We start from the raw sequence: 5283 nt of genomic DNA, 5'->3' as shown, positions 1-5283 counted from the left end.
TTTCCTCATGTGAATATATGTTGTTTTTGGTAATAGTAGAATGTTCAGGATGTTGTGATTTATGTTGTTTGATTTGAATTGGGTTTTTTTCTATTTCATTTTTTTTTAATTTTTTTTTGTTTGCATGCATGTGTATAGAACGTCGGTTTTAGATTAATTTTGTTTCGTATATTTTTGTATTCGCGTTTTGATATCAGAATGACCTGACATGAGTTGGCGTGTAAGCAACATGACAAGACAAGTTTAGTTTTATTAAAAATCGGTCTGCACTCGCGAAGCGCGAGTGTAACCTGCTAGTTGAGTAAACTCGAAAACCAATTAACACACCCTCAAGCATTATTGAATGCCAATACTAGGCCATTAATTGTGCATGGCCTTAGGTAAATCTATAAAGATGCACAACACTTAATAAACGTTTTATATTAACACATCCAAAGGGGCAGGGGTATGTCTTTAGCAGGTTAGGGTTTGCAATTTAGAAATGGGTGGCGGCGCAGCTTGTTGCCCGCCTACCTGCTATGTTGATGTAATATCTATGTTTCTACATATTGGAATGGAATCTTTATAAAAAAATAAGCATAAAAAAAACATCAAATCTTGTATTGTATATAGTTTCAGAAATTTTAATTCTGCTGAAATACATGAAGCATAAGAAAGGTAAAAAATAATACAGATTATTATTATTAATAAAACACACATTACTATTTTAATATGTTTTTTTTTTATTATTATTAGTAGTACTACTATAAACTTAAAGCTTGACTACTTCCGGGATGTGCACCGGGTAGTGATCAACGCAATCATCCCACGGACCGCCTGTAGGAGTCTTGACACTCTGGTTACACTTCCAAACAGCACTGTTACACTTGAAACCACTTCCAAACGCAATTTGCCAAACCCTATCACCTTTCTTCATCCTTCCTTTTGATTCGATGTAGCTCAACTCATACCACAACGACGAAGACGACGTGTTACCGAACCTATGCAACGTCATCCTCGAAGCTTCAACGTGCTCCGGTGACAACTCGAGGCTCTTCTGCAGCTCGTCTATCACCGCCCTCCCACCCGCGTGTATGCAGAAATGCTCAAACGCTAATTTAAAGTCAGGAATGTAGGGTTTCCATTTTCGGTTAAGTATTTTACGCCCGACTAGGGTTACCAAGAACAGCAGCTGTTCGGACGCTGGTAACACTAACGGACCGATGGTTGTGATGTTTGATTTCAGAGATTCACCTGCGATCACCATAAGATCTTTGGATAAACTCATACCAAGGAACCCCTGTGGATCCTCCTGTTGGTGTACACATGTATACGCTCGGTCGTCCGAACCTTTGTGGGTTCGGACAACATGGACAAGTGTGTACTTGGCGCGGTTCCTTTCCTGTCGTTTATTCGACAGGAGAACAGCTGCCCCGCCCATCCGAAACAGGCACATCGGAACAAGCATCGCTCGCTCGCGTCCGGGATAGTAAAATGGACTGAGGATTTCAACACTAACCACAACCGCGTTAGAATTCGGATGAGCCTGAAGCAAGTGTTGCGCTAAATCAATGGAGATTATTCCAGCGCTACACCCCATACCAGCCAGATTATAGCTCTTGATATCACTCCTTAACTTATACTTGTTGACCACCACTGCGGACAAGGATGGGTTCGGAGAAAACCCGCTACAATTCACTATAAGAATATCGATATCTTCAGGTTTCAAACCGGTTCTCGCAAACAGGTTATCAATGGGGGAAAATAATGCATGTTCGGCCTCAAACCGAGCGTCTTTCATGTTAGGATTAGGCGGGAGGTAATGATTTACTGGAGGCAGACTTGTCTCCTCTCCTAATCCAGAACGTTCAAGAATCCGAGTTAAAAACTCAGAAACCTTAAGGTTATCCTTGAGGATCAACCTAGTGTGTTCCATAAAGGTTGAGAAAGGGACACGGAACATTACCGGAGCCTTGTAGCATGTGTAATCAACGAGGTAAACTGATCGGGGTTTTGACATGAAGTAGATTGTTGTGACAAGGAGGATGAAAAACACAGATAATATTATTCGAACAAGATCCAGTTGGAAGGAGACATCGGGCAAGAATTGCGGCATTTTGGGAGCTAGACTTAAGGTCAAAACAATGGCAGATGTACGTTGGATGGTGAGGAAGGTTGAGAGGGGAATGCTGGGAGATTTAAAGGCGTGACAATGAATGAATTACAAGTAGAATTATAGACATATTAAAAGATGGTCATCTTCAACATTATACAGTGGAGTGGTCCTGGTTAAGTTGTTGGTGTGGCTTCCTTTAATAAGAGTAACATCCATAGCCTTTTAAAGGTTGCGGCTTGGCGTAAGGGAGAAGATCAAAGCCGTTAGCCGCTATATATAAAATTAAAAATTAATAAATAAATATAAAAATCTCTTTAAATGGCATGAAACAAACAAGAAGTACTTGAATCCATGTTTCTGTTAAACATGGAGCAACCAATAGAATAACAAGTGGAAGCATATGTAAGCTGAGTTATATTAACAAAACCAATCATACCATGGAAAAAGTTGAATGTGTGAATAAATTCACTATTAGTTAATATTTGTAATTGTTATTGTAAATGAATTTTATTGAAGTTAGAGTTGTAATTATTATTAAAGAAATTCAATTCTCTATTATTAAAAATTTATTTACAAAAGAAAAAATAAGGAACGTTGGGAAAGACAACGCTACTTTATGGAAGGAAAATGTAAAGATTAAGGAATGCAACTGTGTTAGAAAAGTTAGGAAGACAGCCTCCTTCTTAATAGAGTACATCGGAGGGTGTCATCTTGCTTCCACCAAGGCGTCATCTCTTGGATGGCCGGAAGAGGCGGTGTAATTAATTCCTTTCCTGAAGCTGAACACGTATTATCCTGGATGATGTTCGCGCTCCCTCACTCGCATCCTGGCAGCTTAATCGTCTATATTCACCCGAACGAAGCTGAACACGTATTACGGTGTCCTCCTTCCTTTCACTTTCCTTCCCTTCCTTTCTCGATCTCGTAACAACACGCTCCACCCTAATAGAAACACTAATATTGCATAGTCTTAAGTATAGATATAACAACAATAAATAGATTTATTTTAGTAATAACTTTATAAAATTGATGATTAAAAATATCCACAATAAAAATAATAATACATGGAACGACAATTGTCCTAAAAGTTAAATCATAATGAGGTTTAGAGGATTGAAAATGACAATAATTAAAGTAAATGGACAACTCTAATACACTAGAGGTGCACAAATCGGTTTTTTTTAAAAAAACCGGTTCGGTTAATAACCGGACCGGTTTTTCTTGGCCCGGAAAAAAACCGGTTTTTAAATAACCGGACCGGTTTATTAACCGGTTTTTTTGGTGCAAAACTCGGACCGGTCTAACCGGTTAGGACCGGTTTAGAAACCGGTTAGAACCGGTTAATAACCGGTTTTTTTAATTAACCGGTTTTTTTTTTAAAATAACCGGTTAATAACCGGTTTTTTTCATAATAACCGGTTTTAAAATTAACCGGTTTTTTCCATAACCGGTTCAGTAACCGGTTTTTTCTCTAGAACTTGTAACCGAAAGACGAACCGGCGGTTTGTAAACCGGTCAAACCCCGGTTTTCGTAAAAACCGGTTTCCGGTTTAAACCGGTAAACCGGTTCCCCAACCGGTTTTTTTTGGCCATCTCTACTGGGGACTAGAGAGGGGAAAGGAGTTTGGGGCTTTTATAGAATCTAAGAAGCTAATAAATAAGATAAAAAATGATCATGTTACCGTTCGTAATAAACGGTATGAAAACGGAAACGAACTCTGCGACCAATCCAGATAATGAAGGCCAGAAGCTCTTCAGTTGGTAGCGAGTTACATGGTTTCTCTTTTGTTAATGATATGTCTAAATATATTAACCTTGGAAAAGTGTTTGGCCTCAAGATGGAAGGAACTGAAATGGATCTAAAAAGTTTTATCAGTGGAATAACGGGGTGATACGATGTATATTATGTCCTTTAACATTTGTGGGATCGGGAGTCTAGATAAACGGAAAGGAATTGCTTCGTTATGTAATAAAGAATGTATTAACTTTTTAGGCCTTCAGGAAACTAGAATGTCCGTTGTGGATCTTTCACGTATTCGTTCAGTTTGGGGGGAAAACTCAGTTTGACTTTGTTGTGGCTTCGGCTAAAGGGAAGTCAGGTGGTATTATATCGGTTTGGAACCCTTTGGTATTTACCAAACATAAAATATTATGTATGGATAATATGGTGATAGTTAAAGGTGAGTGGAAGAAGTTAAAATTTGAATGTTATATTGTCAATATTGTGCTCCTCAAGATGAGTGTGAGAAGAAAAATATGTGGTGTATATTTGATTCGTTTATGTCCCACCATCAAGGTATGTATTGTCTATTTGACGATTTTAATTCGCTTCGGTTCCCAAATGAAAGGTTGGGTTCAATGTTTTCTTCTTACAATGTGAAAAGGTAGGTCCCAGCAGAGCCCAGTTGGACCCGCAGGACTCACATTGAAAAGAGACGTCTGCACAGAAACCAACTGGATCCGCAGGACCCACCATGCTCAGAGACGTGACGTCCTTACGCGCAGTACGCAAGCTGTTCCCGCAGGAAAAGCCTCCCAATGGTGAAGTACTCCGCCTGTCCCCGCAGCTGCGGATACAAGCCATCAGGGAAGGCTACCCGCACTGATAGCAAGGCTACACGCACAAGGCACTAACTCTTGCTACTTCAGTAGTCACCTGAAGGAATGAGCAAGGCGGGAATACTCCCGCCCAAATGAGCCAGTCCGTATGCTTCTGGAAGATCTTTTGTACTATACCTACCAAGGTATGGGCAAAACAGACGATCTGGCCAGACGCCCATGAACCAATCACAGGGTGACAGCTCACCGACAACAGTACGAGGAGGTGCACCCTCTAGTACTGTTTGTCACTATTAGCCGCTGCCTACTCACCAACCCTTACTGTGGGACGTGCGCAGCCTACAGTTGGTGGAACAGTGCATAGCCGGCAGTAAAGGAACAGTATACAGCCGACCTTGTCACTGTCGGCCGCAGCCTATCCACCAACCAGCATGGCTTGTGCGTAGCCCACTGTTGGTAGAACAGGAATACTATTCAGCCGGCTGTACCTTCTAGGAAACCTACATTCGGCTATAAATATACTCCAACTCCTTGGAATGGTAAGGACATCATCTGATATCTCGTTATCTTATCTAGAAATCTCTTAATATACACTTATATTCAGAGCAATCTAGTCTGATTCTCACGCC

General features: G+C 40.4%; 1 pseudogene; it reads right to left on the bottom strand.

Annotated features, from left to right (window-relative positions):
• Positions 1-716: 716 nt before the first annotated feature.
• On the bottom strand, positions 717-2203 carry LOC143613528 (3-ketoacyl-CoA synthase 6 pseudogene; annotated as a pseudogene).
• Positions 2204-5283: the final 3080 nt, after the last annotated feature.

This window comes from Bidens hawaiensis, unplaced genomic scaffold (genome assembly GCF_021521415.1).
Source record: "Bidens hawaiensis isolate Kalapana, Puna unplaced genomic scaffold, B.hawaiensis_p1.1 tig00037695_1, whole genome shotgun sequence".
NCBI lineage: Eukaryota > Viridiplantae > Streptophyta > Magnoliopsida > Asterales > Asteraceae > Bidens > Bidens hawaiensis.
Note: the sequence above shows the minus strand (reverse complement) of the source record. Positions and strands in the feature narration are given on the sequence as shown.